Raw genomic sequence first — 21,038 nt, forward strand, 5'->3', positions numbered from 1 at the left:
GGTTACAGATGCAACCGAGAAACGTATTTACTGAAAACTCGTAAAACGTCGGGAAAACTGCATTGAAGTCCAGGGAGGTTACGTAGAAAAATAACGCATGTTTCAGTTTTCTATCATCAGAATAAGTACAGCTTTCCACAAATGTGCCTTTACTTTTTGAATACCCCTCGTATACCTGTATGTAGATGATTCTGTAAATAAGCTTTACCTATAATGTACTTTTAAACATACAACAAGGGATGGCTTTTCTGGTAGTGCATACGCATGAATAGCGAGTTTCGGCATTAACATCTATTTATAAATAACTGTTTAACCATGGGTAACGCCACGGTCCAAGCTAGTAACATGTATATTTATACTAACCCCATAAGACACACCCCCCGCCCCCCCCCCCACCCACTGGTAAAAGCACAAATCGCACACTGGAATGAGGTCAATGTTCGGCTCATTTCACAACTTGTGTAACTCAGTGTCAGAGGACTGGCTGGAGAGCAGGGCCCTGTAGTCTACAGGGAAGCTAAGGGCTGATACCTGCTACGTGCTGGATGTAGGTCATGAATTGCGCCAAGAACTCTTGGTTCACATGGCTCTGAGCACTATGCGGCTTAACTTCTGAGGTCATCAGTCGCCTAGAACTTAGGACTAATTAAAACTAACTAACCTAAGGACATCACACACATCCATGCCCGAGGCAGGATTCGAACCTGCGACCGTAGTGGTCGCTCGGTTCCTGACTGTAGCGCATAGAACCGTACGTCCACTCCGGCCGGCCAATCCAACCTATAACTCGCAACTAAGAGACCACTGAAGCCCACATATGCTACATTCATGACTGTGTCGTAACCTATAATGCGCTGAGCTTACAAATTAAATATGATGAGAAAAATGCAGTTCTTTGTTAAATGGTTAGTTATCAGCACGCTTCTGACACGGAAATTATGGTCTCAGTCAACGGAATGTAAAGACGCTTTTAGCCATGATAGCCTCAGTTCGGAGCCATTTTCAAATTTTCGCTATTTCAAGCAATTTATTAGATCGAGAAATACCATTGCAGACGATGAAGCTACCAAATATTGCGATTATTACTGCCATTATCGCTATTAACTTTCTCATTATGCTGCTGCTACACGCATGCTTTAAGGAAGTATTTAACGTTACGTAATCATTTTTAGTAGCCGTTACCCAAAAACAGATAAATATTTAGTCTGCAGCAAATGATTGCGGCGTTCTGTGGCAAGTGGATCGTAACAAGTAGTTTTAGCTCTTTCCACGTCCACGGAATACTTTTGAAGTTAATATCGGGCGTCTCCACTTATTCGTCGATTACATTAAAACTAAATTAACTGATGAAGACGTTACTTCATAACAGAAAATGCGTTGCACTACTTCCTTTATTTGCACTTAGCAGCGACGCTCGAAAAATACTAAAACTTGGGGGTAAAACCACTTTCAAAGCCAGAGGATGTTAATGTCTTCTTCTAAATGTCACGCTCATACTTTCTAGATCAACTGGTCGACGTCACCTATTTCAAGTAGTAATAGGAAGAAAGTCTTGTAGAAGATCAAATGTTTTCCGTTGCGACAAACTCATTTTACGTGGTCCAAGTTCACATTCTCACGGAATTACTCTAACTATGGTATCCACCTCAAAAATGTCGAAAAATATTTCAACGTTGCAAAACTGACATCCGATTCTGAGGCCTTACACTTACAAGGGGACGATCAGAAATGTAAATAATGAATTTTGATGGGTCTCGGATATGTTGTAGAAGGACATGCCCTGAATATGAGACTGGCCGGGCCATGATTTTCGAGAAAATTGATTTTGAAGTTCATTGCGCCCTGTAATACACGTAACGTTAGGCTTGTTTCAACTAAGTGAGTGTGGCGCAACGGTTAAAGTCTACTGCTACAGCGCTGGAGGTACCAAAAGAATCGCCCGAGTGTGAAATTTGCAACGAAACGGACACCACAGAACATCGACCGCGCCTTCAGGGACGTCCTGCCTGCCGCCACGTGACGTGACCGCCTCCGCGCCGCCCACCTTCACAACCTCTCACGCCCTCGTCGCCGCCGCTGACGCCCTCCCACAACCCACAAGCACCAATAGTGATGCGTGTGTCCCAGAATGTAAAAAGTGACATGAAAAGTGCTTTTCTTCTCTCTTCTTTATAGTTTCTCACATATAAAGTTTTCCTTACATTGAGTGTATTTTATCTTCACTGCTGTGTAATCAATAGGTGTGCCCAACAGTGAGCAGCTCTATATCAATACAGTTTAACAGTGAAACCAATTAGTGTTTACATTATCAAATACGCCCTTTCCTCCACCATGCATAGCTTCCTCGCTCTCCTTTTCTTTTCCTCTCGCTCAACTCCCTTATCGAATCAGCGCTACATTCGCTCTATCCTTTGCTTTCTTGTCTGTTGTTCCACGTTCGATCTGACTAAATCCACCACAGTCTGTTTCATGGCCAAATGTAACATGCTTTCCTTTTTCCTCCCCAACGCTTAGACATAATAAGTAAATAGTTAAAATACAACATGATTTAAAATACACATCTTAAAATATCACTTTAACTAAACTAGCATTAAGTAAAAAGAGTTTACCATCACTTTTATTACTCCACTTTTTTGTGTAACTTAGCTCCCTTTTTTGCATAAAGAATTTCTTTCTAATTTCCTTCCATCCAAATGTATAAATGTATTGTATGAGGCTCCAGATAACGCTAAACTAAAATATTAAACATCATATGCAAGTACTAAAGAACTTAACCTGACAGACAGTCGCAGAATACAGAGACCAATGGAACAATTTCCTAGAGAATAAGAAAAGAACAAATCAGATTGTCTTACTGAAAAGCATAAAATGTAAAATGTTTTGTAAAACGAAATTTGTTATCTTGTAAATAAAAGTCTATACACATTAAGAAAAGTGTTTGGGTCCTTCCCATGTTTTTGCTTTTTAAAAAAAAAATCAGAACAGTCCAACATTTCTCTATTTTATTTTACAGAATGTCAACAAACAGTGTACAGTGTGGTCGACTAGTTTCGAGATATGAGAGTGCAGGAAATGTGATTCACCAGTGGCTCTACTCATTAAAGGGCTTCACCATAGGATCCAGCGCAGGTATGTGGTAGAATGGAAAGCATTTCTCGCGGATAGCGTAACACTAGAGATCTGAAAAAATAGTGTGCATTTCTTTCGACATCAATCAGCACCCCATCTACTGTTTGCGATCCTTCTCAATCGTGCAATGCCTATGATATATGATCGAACCTCTGACATGGCATTGAGACAGAATGCATTACAAATATTGGCGAAATATCTAGAGGCAGCATGAAGGAGTTGCAAATACTGGTTTCATACCACGTTCCTTAGCCGAATCACTTTCTAAATTCGGTAATTTTATTACGAGGTTGCACCATCGGCGACGTTTAACCGCACTGTTGGTTTGATACTATACACTGCAGCGATCACTGTCTATATTCAGTGTCGCGTTATTTGTCTGGAACAATTGCTTCATTCGGAGGTAATGACATACCTCGATTTATAAAGCCGGTATAGCTTTTAACATGGATACTTGTGTGCACCTGTAGAACCAAGACTGCTTGTGACAGTAATATAGTCGTTGCGACCATGGTTTTTTTTTTACATATAGCTGTTTGTAAGATGATTACGCCTCTCTTTCTAAGACACAGTGGTACCACTCGCAAGAAAAACTAGTGAGACGTGTCCACCCATCGCTTATTTTCGGTCAGTATTATTTTGTATCGCTGGCAATCAGTTATTGGTGAAGTATTATACTTAGGAGGGGATACATGATAGGTTCACCTTGAGCATCAGGCTATGAAATATGTGTTAGTATTCCAACATGTGCAAAAGAAATGTCTATGTCCAGTCGTAAGGAAGGTATGGATATGATGTGGAATACTGTGATAGCAAAGGGGAGAGTATGCCAGGTTGTAAGAATGGCACAGATATTTCTATTTCCAGAGCCACAGCCGTCAGCAGGGTGTATTTCTCGATGCTTCGCTCTTGTCGAATGTCATTCAATTGAGACCACAATCGTGACATTTAATTGTAAGTATAACGATCAAATATATATCTGGCCAGTTTCTTAGGGGGTTCTGATTCTGTCTATGCGTGTTTGGCGCACAGCGCCGATGGCCTGTGGCGGTAATGATTCACGCTTCCCGCTAACGGCAGGAGCTGTCTGAATGGAGAGGCCTGTTGGGATGCACGAATATAGTTGACTTAACCGTGACATTCTCTAGACGGCGGAATAGCAAACTAATACTTATTATGTGTTGGATGGACATGTGTTTGCGCTGGACCATTATTCCCTCCCATGTAAATTATCTGGTTGACTGTTTCTGCAAATATCCCGTCTTTATTTAATTAAGAGAACATCGATTGTGTTTTGTGCATCTAGCAGGTGAAAGACGGGAGGAAGACACGTTTGCTGGTTCTCTAGACATGAGAAACACCTTAGCTGACTTTGTAACTTATAAGGATGATTCGGGATCTGTTATATCACCGACATCAGTATGCGCGAGTGGAAATATCAGTTTCCTCTATTTTTTCGAGTATGCACGTAAAGGTCTTCACAGACGGGATAAGTTTCTAGTTACTCAATGGTTTACAGCGTTCTCTACCTCTCTAAAGTTCCGGGTTTCTAGAGAAATAATTTCCAGTCTATATCTTCGGAATTATGTTGCGGGAGCGGTCGGTAGGATACTGCTATGTGCTTGATATCGAGAACTATCGCGTAAATGGTATAATGTTCTGGCAAACCATGTCAAGATTCATGTGTTCTTGTAATCCCAGCCCGGCCAGTGTGGCAGAGCAGTTCTAGGCGCTTCAGTCTGGAACCGCGCGACCGGTACGGTCGCGGGTTCGAATCCTGCCTCGGGCATGGATGTGTATGATGTCCTTAGGTTGGTTAGGTTTAAGAAGTTCTAAGTTCTAGAGGACTGATGACCTCAGATGTTAAGTCCCATAGCGCTCAGAGCCATCTGAATCATTTTTGTAATCCCAGAGTCTGTAGATGTGTGTAGAAAGCAAGCAAGCAAGCAAATAGGTTGGGGCCAGAAACAGTGACGCCTTTGTGCCGAGGGGAACCAACCCAGCCTTTGCACAACAGTCTTTGTGGTATATGTACGAGTGTCCAGTGATTGCAACTGCATGTCCTATCGTGAGGGAGGTATAGATCCAGCACAGCGATAGCCGTAAGGGGAATGAAAGATTGTTTGTTTTTACGTGGAAAATTATGTGTGCTATAGATACTGAGATTCTTTCCAGAACCATGGTTGAAAAGAGGAGACATATCCAGTACATTGCTCGGTGTCAGGCTGCGGCAGCAATCCTAATATTTAATTGTAGTTACACTGATAAATACGTGTCTGGTTCCCAATATTCTTGTGAGTCTAGAGATGGCCGTAGAAAGCATAGCAGACAGCAAGCAGGTTGGGGCCGGAAATAGCATCTCAGCGGACGTCTTTGTTCCAAGATGGGGCTTGCCCATCCTTGGTACACCAGTTCAGAGTCCGAGAAAGCTTCTGGCTTACGATGATTTGGGTTGAGGCTCCCCTGGACAGGTGAATAGTGAACTTATACCCAGTTTGCAGTGAGTTGCCTTCGGGACCGCGTGTATCGTGTGTATACTCCGCAGAAATTTTTACATAGAGATGGGACGTCAGTATCAAGCCCGTATTACATGATGCGCCTAAACCGTACACCTATGCACCAGCGCACCTAACGTGCATACTTGAAACTACAGACTGGTTCACTTCCGACGTATAACACCATCCACGCGGGCTATACCTAGCGCATGTGCAACAACAAACGATACACGTGAGCAGCAGATGATATTCGTGAAAAGAAAATAGAACTCTCTGATGTGTTGTAAAGCCGTTCGTTCTACTGCGCGAAACTCAAAGGGCGACTGTATAATATACTGGAACATCATATGTTTAAATTATTTCTGTGAACTTATTCTTATTTAATAAGAAACTTTTTTTACCATTATTTATTACGTAATTGTTTTTCTCTTATGTAGGTTAGTAATGTTCTGAATTACAGACTCAACAGTTTTATATTATGACTCTGTTAGACAGGTATATGTATATCGAAATTTACATTTATGCAGCATGTTGCACATGGAGGATCCACTTGTTTTTGGAGCTATTGCCCTGGCAGTCACAGTAAATCTTCGGATTATGGCAGAAAGGCGACGACAACGAAAAGTCAGACGTTGTTGGGTTCGACCCTGGCTGAAAAGAAGGGACGAAGGCAGAGGAATATATTCACTGCTAGTGAAAGAACTGAGGCCCAGAGATCCGCAAGAATTTCGGAACTTCGTTAGGATGGACATGGCCTGTTTTGAGAAGCTGCTGTCTATGATAGAAGATGGAATCAGAAAGTGTGACACAGTCATAATGGAGGCTATCTCACCTTCTCGAAGGTAAGAATTATATGTCTATACGTTTTGTGATCATACCACCCAAGATCACTGATAAAATGCCGGTGAACGTCCTGTTATGTTGTCGGCTGGTTGTAACATTATGTTTCCTGGCGAATGGGGAACCTTTTAAGAGTCTGGCTTTTAGCCACAGAATAGCACAGCCCACCATTTCAAAAGTTGTTGTGGATGTATGCACTGCAATTTGTAGCACTTGAAAGGACCAATACTCAGAGTTTTTCAGTCCTTGTCTATCGCACTGGCCAAAACTGCACGGACTTTGGCGCCAATCACTGCCAGTTTCTCTTTTCAGGCTTGCTGAAATAAACAAGAGATGCAATCAAAAGAAACATGAACTTTCGTAAGCTAAGGCATTACGATACAAATCGAAAATCACAGTGTGGCATTATATGCGTATTACTCAGAAAGAAACGATTGCCGACGTATCGTATTATGATACAGCGAGTCACATGTACATCTTTCCTCGCTGTATGCCGAATTAAGACGCTTAACGCCTCTTTGCTCCATTTCATTTCTAGAATACAAAGTAATCAATAGAAATAATGCTTTCACTAACAGCTAGTATAAAAGAAAGTCTACTGGCAAAAAAAGCAGAAAACACTGCGGTAGCCCCTTCTGAGCATTCACGAGTTATCGCAGCCTAGTGTGCAAGTGCGAATTGACGGCAGTTTAGAACTCCTCTCTAATCCGGCATGCGGATAATGTCTGCTAATTTTCGTAGTTTCACCCGTTCTACTGCTAGATGGCTAGACCAGTACCGTTCGCGGCGGATCGTCGTGTAATACCAGCTTAACACTCGAAGAACTCTAACTATATAGCCGAAAATAGACGCGACTTTCGCCTGCTGGCTGTAGCCGATAGTGGCGTCAGGGCGGTTGCTCACGCCCCAGCGTTCGTCGCGTCAGGGGGCCGCTGGTGCTTAGCGACTCCTGGCAGCATCTGCGGAGTCGACGGCATTGGCGTCGGGCGTCGGGTGGCAGGATGTGCTTCTTATTACAGATCTTTTGTTTAAACTATATTCCATCGATTTCCCCTACAAATAGGATGTTGGGAATTTAAAAGATTACGCCGTACATGTGAAGGATATCGATTTAAGTAATTTGCATAATTAATTTGCATACATTTTTTATATCAACGGGTGTTAGCGGTAAAATAGTTAAGGGGAGGGTGTGGGTGGGTGGGTGACATGGAGCTGAGCAGGAGGTTAAGTGCAGAGCAATAGGTTAATTTGCACAATTAATTTTCATCATTTTTAAGTAAATCGCAGTACAATAGTTTAAGAGGGTGGAGGTGGGTGCAAAGAACAGAGCGCCACATATGGCGTTCAAAAGCATGTGAAATTCGAAAAGTGTACCAGAAAATGGTGGGATGACATAAATAATAGCTTAATATGGTATCAAAGGCGGTACAATAGTTTATGGGGATGGAAGTAACATGGAAAGCCACATAACAGAACAATAGTAACAAGTGCCGACAAAATGCCGGGCATTTGGTTAAGACACCAAGAATGCAGCGCCGAACATTAGGTTATGCAACATGTTTGCGCCATGTAATTACTTCTTACAAGACCTACATCTTTCCAAACAGCTGAGAATGATGAGCAAGCGTTTTCCAACACTTGCGAACTGAATTTTTTACAAATAAACAATATACCCTTGAATTTCTTGTTCTTCTCCACCACAGCGTCACCAATTTCCATATATTCCATATATTACCTTGAATCCCAAAAATTGTTTAAATAAACAATATACCACACATTGTCTAAATTGTTTCAACAATATTCCATACACTGCAATCTAATTCCCTCCAAATGACCGGCCAACTGAGTCTTTTTCCCGCCAATTTGCGGCAGAGAGGGTGGGAGGGGAGCAATTTAATTAAGTAATCAATCAAATTGATAATAGTGGAGGGGGCTGTTCCAGCAACTCAGACCTGAAACTGTTGTTATCAATGGAGAGACGTCTACAGACGTTAAAGTAACCTCTGGAGTGCCACAGGGGAGTGTTACGGGACCATTGCTTTTCACAATATATATAAATGACCTAATACACTCCTGGAAATGGAAAAAAGAACACATTGACACTGGTGTGTCAGACCCACCATACTTGCTCCGGACATTGCGAGAGGGCTGTACAAGCAATGATCACACGCACGACACAGCGGACACACCAGGAACCGCGGTGTTGGCCGTCGAATGGCGCTAGCTGCGCAGCATTTGTGCACCGCCGCCGTCAGTGTCAGCCAGTTTGCCGTGGCATACGGAGCTCCATCGCAGTCTTTAGCACTGGTAGCATGCCGCGACAGTGTGGACGTGAACCGTATGTGCAGTTGACGGACTTTGAGCGAGGGCATATAGTGGGCATGCGGGAGGCCGGGTGGACGTACCGCCGAATTGCTCAACACGTGGGGCGTGAGGTCTCCACAGTACATCGATGTTGTCGCCAGTGGTCGGCGGAAGGTGCACGTGCCCGTCGACTTGGGACCGGACCGCAGCGACGCACGGATGCACGCCAAGACCGTAGGATCCTACGCAGTGCCGTAGGGGACCGCACCGCCACTTCCCAGCAAATTAGGGACACTGTTGCTCCTGGGGTATCGGCGAGGACCATTCGCAACCGTCTCCATGAAGCTGGGCTACGGTCCCGCACACCGTTAGGCCGTCTTCCGCTCACGCCCCAACATCGTGCAGCCCGCCTCCAGTGGTGTCGCGACAGGCGTGAATGGAGAGACGAATGGAGACTTGTCGTCTTCAGCGATGAGAGTCGCTTCTGCCTTGGTGCCAATGATGGTCGTATGCGTGTTTGGCGCCGTGCAGGTGAGCGCCACAATCAGGACTGCATACGACCGAGGCACACAGGGCCAACACCCGGCATCATGGTGTGGGGAGCGATCTCCTACACTGGCCGTACACCACTGGTGATCGTCGAGGGGACACTGAATAGTGCACGGTACATCCAAACCGTCATCGAACCCATCGTTCTACCATTCATAGACCGGTAAGGGAACTTGCTGTTCCAACAGGACAATGCACGTCCGCATGTATCCCGTGCCACCCAACGTGCTCTAGAAGGTGTAAGTCAACTACCCTGGCCAGCAAGATCTCCGGATCTGTCCCCCATTGAGCATGTTTGGGACTGTATAAAGCGTCGTCTCACGCGGTCTGCACGTCCAGCACGAACGCTGGTCCAACTGAGGCGCCAGGTGGAATTGGCATGGCAAGCCGTTCCACAGGACTACATCCAGCATCTCTACGATCGTCTCCATGGGAGAATAGCAGCCTGCATTGCTGCGAAAGGTGGATATACACTGTACTAGTGCCGACATTGTGCATACTCTGTTGCCTGTGTCTATGTGCCTGTGGTTCTGTCAGTGTGATCATGTAATGTATCTGACCCCAGGAATGTGTCAATAAAGTTTCCCCTTCCTGGGACAATGAATTCACGGTGTTCTTATTTCAATTTCCAGGAGTGTAGATAGTGTCGGAAGTTCCATGCGGCTTTTCGTGGATGATGCTGTAGTATACAGAGAAGTTGCAGCATTAGAAAATTGTAGCGAAATGCAGGAAGATCTGCAGCGGATAGGCACTTGGTGCAGGGAGTGGCAGCTGACCCTTAACATAGGCAAATGTAATGTATTGCGAATACATAGAAAGAAGGATCCTTTATTGTATGATTATATGGTAGCGGAACAAACACTGGTAGCAATTACTTCTGTAAAATGTCTGGGAGTATGCGTGCGGAACGATTTGAAGTTGAATGAACATATAAAATTAATTGTTGGTAAGGCGGGTACCAGGTTGAGATTCATTGGAAGAGTCCTTAGAAAATGTAGTCCATTAACAAAGGAGGTGGCTTACAAAACACTCGTTCGACCTATACTTGAGTATTGCTGAACAGTGTGGGATCCGTACCAGATCGGGTTGACGAAGGAGATAGAGTAGATCCAAAGAAGAGCGACGCGTTTCGTTACAGGGTTATTTGGTAACCGTGATAGCGTTACGGAGATGTTTAGCAAACTCAAGTGGCAGACTCTGCAAGAGAGGCGCTCTGCATCGCGGTGTAGCTTGCTCGCCAGGTTTCGAGAGGGTGCGTTTCTGGATGAGGTATTGAATATATTGCTTCCCCCTACTTATACCTCCCGAGGAGATCACGAATGTAAAATTAGAGAGATTCGAGCGCGCACGGAAGCTTTCAGACAGTCGTTCTTCCCGCGAACCAGACGCGATTGGAACAGAAAAGGGAGGTAATGACAGTGGCACGTAAAGTGCCCTGCGCCACACACCATTGGGTGGCTTGCGGAGTATAAATGTAGATGTAGATGTAAATGTACCTGTAGCAGTGAGGGAGGGAGTTTTCCTGATGGGTGGGGGGTGGGAGGGGAGGGGCCGGCCGCGGTGGTCTAGCGGTTCTAGGCGCGCAGTCCGGAACCGCGCGACTGCTACGGTCGCAGGTTCGAATTCTGCCTCGGGCATGGATGCGTGTGATGTCCTTAGGTTAGTTAGGTTTAAGTAGTTCTAAGTTCTAGGGGACTGATGACCACAGATGTTAAGTCCCATAGTGCTCAGAGCCATTTGAACCATTTTTGGAGGGGAGGGGGTGGGGGAACAACAGGTTAAGGACCTGTCAATCAGAGGAGAACAATAGGTTAATGACCTGTCAATCAGTGGAGAACAATGGATTTGCCCCTGATGGAGGCAACCTGCACTAACAAATGCGCCAGAATGAAGTTTGTCCCACCTAACATCAATTGTAACGTTCAAAATACTCGTAGTATTATATACACTTGTGTTTATGGCTTCCAATTCTCACTGGAGGAAGAGGAGGACAAACAGCCTTCCCTGGTTCAGGAACACAACCTGTGATACCTCTTAGACAAGCTATAATGCAGTGCTGTCAGACGAAGTGGTCGACCTGGCCTGCACTGTGTAGGCTTTGTTTTCAAACCTTTTCCTACCTGGACAATAAGCTTTTGTTATTTGCTAAATTTGTGAACGTTGATACTTATGACATTTTAAGATTAAACTAACCTATGACTACGTTAAAAGAAATGTTCTTATCAACAGTAAATAGTTGTTTGTGAATTGATTAGTGGCCACATTTTGCCACATTTCGCTCTCTAATAGGGGAGAAAACTCATTGACTGGAAAACTAATCTCCCATTGCTTGCACATGAAATTACTGTTGCAGTTTAGTTATAGAGCCCAATAAGTCACCTGTGTATTTTCTGGCAACAAAGAGCAGTGGTAAAACAGTCTTCGCTACATCAGTTTACTGAAACTGGTTTTCCATAGAGGTAGAATATTAGGCTAGCAACTAACAAGGGGACCATCAGAAGTATAAATAACGGATTATGACGGGTCTCGGATATGTTGTAGAGGGACATGCTTTAAGTATGGCGGGCATGGTAGCTCAGCGTGTTTGGTCAGAGGGTTAGCTGCTCTCTGTAATAAAAAAAACTGAATACACGAATCAACCATGAGCTTGAACAGATGTGAAGAGACGTCCGCCCCGAACAATAACGAACAAAATGAGATCAATTTAAAAAGAAGTCTACAGGAAGTGCCGTGTCCGGGTTTTTTTCCCCTGTTTTTGCTTTTTTTTTTTAATTCGGAATAGTCGTACGTTTTTCAAATGGTTCAAATGGCTCTGAGCACTATGGGACTTAACTTCTGAGGTCGTCAGTCCCCTAGAACTTAGAACTACTTAAACCTAACTAACCTAAGGAGATCACACACATCCATGCCCGAGGCAGGATTCGAACCTGCGACAGTAGCGGTCGCGCGGTTCCAGACTGTAGCGCCTAGAACCGCTCGGCCATTCCCGCCGGCCATAAGTTTTTCCATTTCATTTTACAGAATATCAACAAACAGTGTAAATTGTGTGAAATTTTTAAGAAGTTTAAATTGTGTAGGCTCGGTCAAACAGAAAGCGGACTGTCCGCGCGGACAACCCGTGCGAACTCTGTGTATTGTGAAAGTGTACCGCCCTGGTCACCGCCTTTTATTTGTCTGTTGTTGTTGTGGTCTTCAGTCCTGAGACTGGTTTGATGCAGCTCTCCATGATACTCTATCCTGTGCAAGCTTCTTCATCTCCCAGTACCTACTGCAACCTACATCCTTCTGAATCTGCTTAGTGTATTGATCTCTTGGTCTCCCTCTACGATTTTTACCCTCCACGCTGCCCTCCAATGCTAAATTTGTGATCCCTTGATGCCTCAAAACATGTCCTACCAACCGATCCCTTCTTCTAGTCAAGTTGTGCCACAAACTTCTCTTCTCCCCAATCCTATTCAATACCTCCTCATTAGTTACGTGATCTACCCACCTTATCTTCAGCATTCTTCTGTAGCACCACATTTCGAAAGCTTCTATTCTCTTCTTGTCCAAACTGGTTATCGTCCATGTTTCACTTCCATACATGGCTACACTCCATACAAATACTTTCAGAAACGACTTCCTGACACTTAAGTCTATACTCGACGTTAACAAATTTCTCTTCTTCAGAAACGATGTCCTTGCCATTGCCAGTCTACATTTTATATCCTCTCTACTTCGACCATCATCAGTTATTTTACTCCCTAAATAGCAAAACTCCTTTACTACTTTAAGTGTCTCATTTCCTAATCTAATTCCCTCAGCATCACCCGATTTAATTTGACTACATTCCATTATCCTCGTTTTGCTTTTGTTGATGTTTATCTTATATCCTCTTTTCAAGACACTGTCCATTCCGTTCAACTGCTCTTCCAAGTCCTTTGCTGTCTCTGACAGAATTACAGTGTCATCGGCGAATCTCAAAGTTTTTACTTCTTCTCCATGAATTGTAATACCTACTACGTATTTTTCTTTTGTTTCCTTTACTGCTTGCTCAATATGCAGATTGAAAAACATCAGGGAGAGGCTACAACCCTGTCTCACTCCTTTCCCAACCACTGCTTCCCTTTCATGCCCCTCGACTCTTATAACTGCCATCTGGTATCTGTACAAATTGTAAATAGCCTTTCGCTCCCTGTATTTTACCCCTACCACCTTCAGAATTTGAAAGAGAGTATTCCAGTTAACGTTGTCAAAAGCTTTCTCTAAGTCTACAAATGCTAGAAACGTAGCTTTGCCTTTTCTTAATCTTTCTTCTAAGATAAGTCGTAAGGTTAGTATTGCCTCACGTGTTCCAACATTTCTACGGAATCCAAACTGATCTTCCCCGAGGTCCGCTTCTACCAGTTTTTCCATTCGTCTGTAAAGAATTCGCGTTAGTATTTTGCAGCTGTGACTTATTAAACTGATAGCTCGGTAATTTTCACATCTGTCAACACCTGCTTTCTTTGGGATTGGAATTATTATATTCTTCTTGAAGTCTGTGGGTATTTCGCCTGTCTCATACATCTTGCTCACCAGATGGTAGAGTTTTGTCATGACTGGCTCTCCCAAGGCCATCAGTAGTTCTAATGGAATGTTGTCTACTCCCGGGGCCTTGTTTCGACTCACGTCTTTCAGTGCTCTGTCAAACTCTTCACGCAGTATCTTATCTCCCATTTCATCTTCATCTACATCCTCTTCCGTTTCCATAATACTGTCCTCAAGTACATCGCCCTTGTATAAACCCTCTATATACTCCTTCCACATTTCTGCCTTCCCTTCTTTGTTTAGAACTGGGTTGCCATCTGAGCTCTTGATATTCATACAAGTGGTTCTCTTCTCTCCAAAGGTCTCTTTGATTTTCCTGTAGGCAGTAGCTATCTGACCCCTAGTGAGACAAGCCTCTAAATCCTTACATTTGTCCTCTAGCCATCCCTGCTTAGCCATTTTGCACTTTCTGTCGATCTCATTTTTGAGACGTTTGTATTCCCTTTTGCCTGCTTCATTTACTGCATTTTTATATTTTCTCCTTTCATCAATTAAATTCAATATTTCTTCTGTTACCCAAGGATTTCTATTAGCCCTCGTCTTTTTACCTACTTGATCCTCTGCTGCCTTCACTACTTCATCCCTCAGAGCTACCCATTCTTCTTCTACTGTATTTCTTTCCCCCATTCCTGTCAATTGTTCCCTTATGCTCTCCCTGAAACTCTCTACAACCTCTGGTTCTTTCAGTTTAATCCAGGCCCCATCTCCTTAAATTCCCACCTTTTTTGCAGTTTCTTCAGTTTCAATCTGCAGTTCATAACCAATAGATTGTGGTCAGAATCGACATCTGCCCCTGGAAATGTCTTACAATTTAAAACCTGGTTCCTAAATCTCTGTCTTACCATTATATAATCTATCTGATACCTATTAGTATCTCCAGGATTCTTCCAGGTATACAACCTTCTTTTATGATTCTTGGACCAAGTGTTAGCTATGATTAAGTTATGCTCTGTGCAAAATTCTACAAGGCGGCTTCCTCTTTCATTTCTTAGCCCCAATCCATATTCACCTACTATGTTTCCTTCTCTCCCTTTTCCTACTGACGAATTCCAGTCACCCATGACTATTAAATTTTCGTCTTCCTTCACTACCTGAATAATTTCTTTTATCTCGTCATACATTTCATCAATTTTTTCATCATCTGCAGAGCTAGTTGGCATATAAACTTGTACTACTGTAGTAGGCATGGGCTTTGTGTCTATCTTGGCCACAATAATGCGTTCACTATGCTGTTTGTAGTAGCTAACCCGCACTCCTATTTTTTTTATTCATTATTAAACCTACTCCTGCATTACCCCTATTTGATTTTGTATTTATAACCCTGTAATCACCTGACCAAAAGTCTTGTTCCTCCTGCCACCGAACTTCACTAATTCCCACTATATCTAACTTTAACCTATCCATTTCCCTTTTTAAATTTTCTAACCTACCTGCCCGATTAAGGGATCTGACATTCCACGCTCCGATCCGTAGAACGCCAGTTTTCTTTCTCCTGATAACGACGTCCTCTTGAGTAGTCCCCGCCCGGAGATCCGAATGGGGGACTATTTTACCTCCGGAATATTTTACCCAAGAGGACGCCATCATCATTTAATCATACAGTAAAGCTGCATGTCCTCGGGAAAATTTACGGCTGTAGTTTCCCCTTGCTTTCAGCCGTTCGCAGTACCAGCACAGCATGGCCGTTTTGGTTAATGTTACAAGGCCAGATCAGTCAATCATCCAGACTGTTGCCCCTGCAACTACTGAAAAGGCTGCTGCCCCTCTTCAGGAACCACATGTTTGTCTGGCCTCTCAACAGATACCCCTCCGTTGTGGTTGCACCTACGGTACGGCCATCTGTATCGCTGAGGCACGCAAGCCTCCCCACCAACGGCAAGGTCCATGGTTCATGGGGGAAGTTTATTTGTCTATGGCGATATAATTGCATAATACACAGAACTCACACGGACAGTCCTCTGTGTATTATGAAGATGTTTCGCCATGGTCAAACAAACGGCAGCGACCTAATTCCTAAACCACTAGTCTGCATTTGTCTTCAACGTCCGTTGCTCGCAACGTGTTTTTGACGTGCCTTTCGAAGAATACAGTGAAATGGACGACCCAAGTGTGTCTATAGAAGTGTAGCCAGAAGAAGATACATCAGAGGTAGACCGAGCGAGGTGGCGCAGTGGTTAGACACTGGACTCGTATTCGGGAGGACGACGGTTCAATCCCGCGTCCGGCCTTCCTGATTTAGGTTTTCCGTGATTTCCCTAAATCGCTCCAGGCAAATGCCGGGATGGTTCCTTTCAAAGGGCACGGCCAACTTCCTTCCCCGTCCTTCCCTAATCCGATGAGACCGATGACCTCGCTGTCTGGTCTCCTTCCCCAAAACAACCAACCAACCAACATCAGAGGTAGAGGAGTTGAATGAACAGTCCAGAGGCGAAATCGCTAACGCCATCAAAGACGCCGAAAAGTTGCTTCGTGATTTACGTCTTCTAACAAATACACCGCCCGGCACGATCTCTGCTAACTCATTTGCAATTGTCAATGAGAAATATATCGCAATACAAGACCTGTTGGCCGAGAAACAGATCATCGATGGCGATGAATTAATAAACATCAAAGAAGAAGACGAGATGCACGAAGGCGGTAAGTTTCACTTTTGTGTGGGTCAGCAGATCGTCGTCTAGTCGCTAGCTTTGCTGCCTCTAGACCACGGGGTCCCGGTTCGAATCCCGCCCAGGCTGGGGATGTTCTCTTCCCGGGGACTGGGTGTTTGTGTTGTCTTCATCATTATCATTCGTGACAGTGGCTAGATTGGACTGTGATATTTGAGTTGAGCGCCCACAAACCAAACATCATCATCAAACTTTTGTGTGGATCTTATCTTTCTTGTGGACGAATCGACATAATATAAATCTGTTTACTTTGCGGTATACAGGAGTAGAGGTAGATGGCGATTTCGTCGCCGACGAATTGGCACATGAACCATCAAATTATGTGCCTCTATCCCATAAAGAACGAGCAGTCGCTCTTGCGGTAGCTCATCCGAAATGGAGCCTAAACAGTTTGCAGTCCCACGGCGTCTCTCGATTAAAATATAAATCAATGCTATATCGATGGAAAGAGGAAGTGAAACGAGGTGGAACTCGTCTTTATAAATGGAACACTATCGATCGTTAGACTATGAACATTCTGTCGAAGCGAGACAGAATTTGGGACAGGTAAGTCAAATCAAAATAAATGTCAATTACATTGTAAGATAGAGACTGGCTTGTGGGAATATTATAATTTCTTCCGCGAGCATATGACAACAAGAATTTTACAGCAATGGACGATGAACTCTGCTGTTCCACTTTTATCGGATACCTTTAATTTTGTGGCCAGCTCAGCTTGTGTCGAACGATTTAAACAAAAGCATAAAATCAGGCAAAGCAAGATTACGAAGTTCATCAGTTCCAACGAATGTGCAACGACGGAAGAAGTAATAGTAGCTGCGGAAGAATTCCGCACACAAACGATACTTATTGGTAATTTTAACCTCGAATATGTAATCAACACCGATCAAAGGGGCCGACAATATCAATCAACGTACAATAGATCCCTCTCAGCCGGCCGGTGTCGCCGAGCGGTTCTAGGCACATCAGTCTGGAACCGCCCGATCGCTACGGTCGCAGGTTCGAATCCTGCCTCGGGCATGGATGTGTGTGATGTCCTTAGGTTAGTTAGGTTTAAGTAGTTCTAAGTTCTAGGGGACTGATGACCCCAGATGTTAAGTTCCATAGTGGTTGGTTGGTTGGTTTTGGGGAAGGAGACCAGACAGCGTGGTCATCGGTCTCATCGGATTAGGGAAGGATGGGGAAGGAAGTCGGCCGTGCCCTTTCGGAGGAACCATCCCGGCATTTGCCTGGAGTGATTTAGGGAAATCACGGAAAACCTAAATCAGGATGGCCGGACGCGGGATTGAACCGTCGTCCTCCCGAATGCGAGTCCAGTGTCTTACCACTGCGCCACCTCGCTCGGTAAGTTCCATAGTGCTCAGAGCCATTTGTCAGATCCTTCTCGGAGAAAGGGACGAGAACCGTTCTCGTGCAGAGAAAAAATTTAAACAGGATGAGTCATTCGTACACGCTGTGTCCGGAAAGATGATCCCGTACTTTTTTTATGTATGCAGGAACTGTAGGGAAAATTTGGCCCTAATGTTCAGAAAATAGTGGATGAATTAACCCTCAAATTTAAAAACGTAATTGTGTCCTGCATGAAATCAGGGAAGTTCACGAAACTGGTGTACGAAGACTTTTTAAAATCTGTGATTCTTCCGTAAGTGGGACAGGAAAAATTGCTATATATCATTGATACACGAGGAGGCAGACTGATCTGACCGTTATACGATCACATCTTCGTGAATGAGAGGAAAGTGTGCACCTGCACCGTAAAAGTTATCCCAACAAAATGTACTCCACTTTCCCAGACTTTCTGACGTATATTTTTACCGCCAAGTTAAAACTTTCACGAAGAAAATTCAGAATGCTCCCGGTTTTTTGAAGACCAGCACAGCAATCGCGGCCAGGGACGATTCCATAAAAACACTAATTAATTTTGCATCAGTTCAGGGCACCTGCGTTTTGAATGTAAATGAATTCTGTTTTCCGGTATCGCTCGTAAAACTTCGGTGCGCCTGCAAGACAGTAGCTTTTATGAAATGTGCTTGTTGCGGTAAAACATTGTGTTTTGGCTGCCTTTACGACATAATAATGACGTGAAAATTAAATTACTAGGCAATCTTGAATATTTCTTAATAATTTCACACAATGTAAAATATGCCGGACTGGTCAGATTTAAAAAAAAAAAAAAAAAAGCCACACACAGAAAGGACCCAAACACTTTTTTTGAATGTGTATAGACTTTTATTTACAAGATAACAAATTTCGTTTTACATAACATTTTACATTTTATGCTTTTCAGTAAGACAATCTGATTTGTTCTTTGTTATTGTCCAGGTAATTATTCCATTAGTCTCTGTATTCTGCGAGTGTCTGTCAGGCTAGTACTTGCTTATGCTGTTTAATATTTTAGTTTAGCGTTTTCTGGAGCCTCATACATTACATTGATACATTTGGATACAAGGAAATCAGAAAGAAACATTTTATACAAAAATCGAGCTACGTTACACAAAAGAGTGGAGAAATAAAAGTGATGGTAAAGAGTTTTTACTTAATGCTAGTTTGGTTAAAGTGATATTTTTTAAGTTGCGTATTTTTTCTATGTATTTAAAATCAGTTTGTATTTTAACTATTTACTTATTATGTCTGAGCGTTGGGGAGCAAAAAGGAAAACATATTACATTTGGCCATGAAACAGACCGTGGTGGATTTAGTCAGATAGAATGTGGGACAACACACTAGGGAATAAAGGACAGAGTGAATGGAGCGCTGATTTGATAAAGAAGGTGAGCGAGAGGAAAAGAAAAGGAGAGCGAGGAAGCTATTCATGGTGAAGGAAAGGGCATATTTGATCATGAAAACACTAATTGGTTTCACTATTAAACTGTATTGATATAGAGCTGCTCACTGTTGGGCACACCTATTGATTACACAGCAGTGAAGATAAAATACACTCAATGTAAGGAAAACTTTGTGTGAGAAACTATAAAGAAGAGAGAAGAAAAGCACTTTTCATGTCACTTTTTACATTCTGGGACACACGCATCACTATTGGTGCTTGTGGGGTGTGGGAGGGCGTCAGCGGCGGCGACGAGGGCGTGGGAGGTTGTGAGGGTGGGCGGCGCGTAGGCGGTCACGTCACGTGACGGCAGGCAGGACGTCCCTGAAGGCTGCGGTCAGCGGGATCGATGTTCTGTGGTGTCCTTTCCGTTGCAAATTTCACACTCGGGCGATTCTTTTGGTACCTCCAGCGCTGTAGCAGTAGACTTTAACCGTTGCGCCACACTCACATAGTTGAAACAAGGCTAACGTTACACGTATTACAGGGCGCAATGAACTTCAAAATCAATTTTCTCGAAAATCAAAGCCCGTGGCTAGAAAAGCCGATAGCCTCATACTCAGGTCATGTCCCTCTACAACATATACGAGACACATCAAAATTCATTATTTACGCTTCTGAGCGTCTACTTGTAAGTGTAAGGCCTCCGATTTTGATGTAAGTTTTGCAACGTTGAAATATTTTTCGACATTTTTGAAGTGGATACCACAGTTAGAGAAATTCCGCGAAAATGTGAACTTGGATCACGTAAAATGAGTTTATCACAACGGAAAACAGTACTTTCTTCCTTTTACTACTTGAAATAAGTGACGTCGACCAATTCATCTATAGGGAATGACTGTGACATTTAAAAGAAGACATTAACATCCTCTGGCTTTGAAAGTGGTTTTACCCCTAGTTTTATTATTTTATGAGCGTCGATGCTAAGTGGAAGTAAAGGAAGTAGTGCAACGTAATTTCTGTTATGACGTAATGTCTTCATCAATTAATTTAGTTTTAATGTAATCTACGAATAAGTGGAGATGTCCAATATTAACTTCAAAAGTATTCCGTGGACGTGGAAAGAGCTAAAACTACTTGTTACGATCCACTTGTCACAGAACGCCGCAATCATTTGCTGCAGACTAAATATTTATCTGTTTTTGGGTAACGGCTTTCTAAAAATGATTAAGAAGCGTTAAATACTTCCTTCAAGACGTTGAAAAATTTAGTGCTAGACTGGGATTCGAATGGGATCTCCTCTTTCGTGGTATCTTAGCAGCATAATGAGAAAGTTAATAGCAATAATGGCAGTCATAATCGCAATATTTGGTAACTTCATAGTCTGCAATGGTATTTCTCGATGTAAGAAATTGCTTGAAATAGAGAAAATTTGAAAATGGCTCCGAACTGAGGCTATCATTGCTAAAAGCGTCTTTACATCCCGTTGACTGAGACCATAATTTCCGTTTCAGAAGCGTGCTGACAACTAACCATTTAATAGAGAACTGAATTTTTCACACCGTATTTAATTTGTAAGCTAAGCGCATTATACGTTACGACACAGTCATGAGTGTAGCATATGTGGGCTTCAGTGGTCTCGTGGGTTCATTTTTTTGTTAGTTGCGAGCTATAGGTTGGATTACCAATTCCGTCATGTACACTCCTGGAAATGGAAAAAAG

This window comes from Schistocerca nitens, chromosome 3 (assembly GCF_023898315.1).
Source record: "Schistocerca nitens isolate TAMUIC-IGC-003100 chromosome 3, iqSchNite1.1, whole genome shotgun sequence".
NCBI classification, from domain to species: domain Eukaryota; kingdom Metazoa; phylum Arthropoda; class Insecta; order Orthoptera; family Acrididae; genus Schistocerca; species Schistocerca nitens.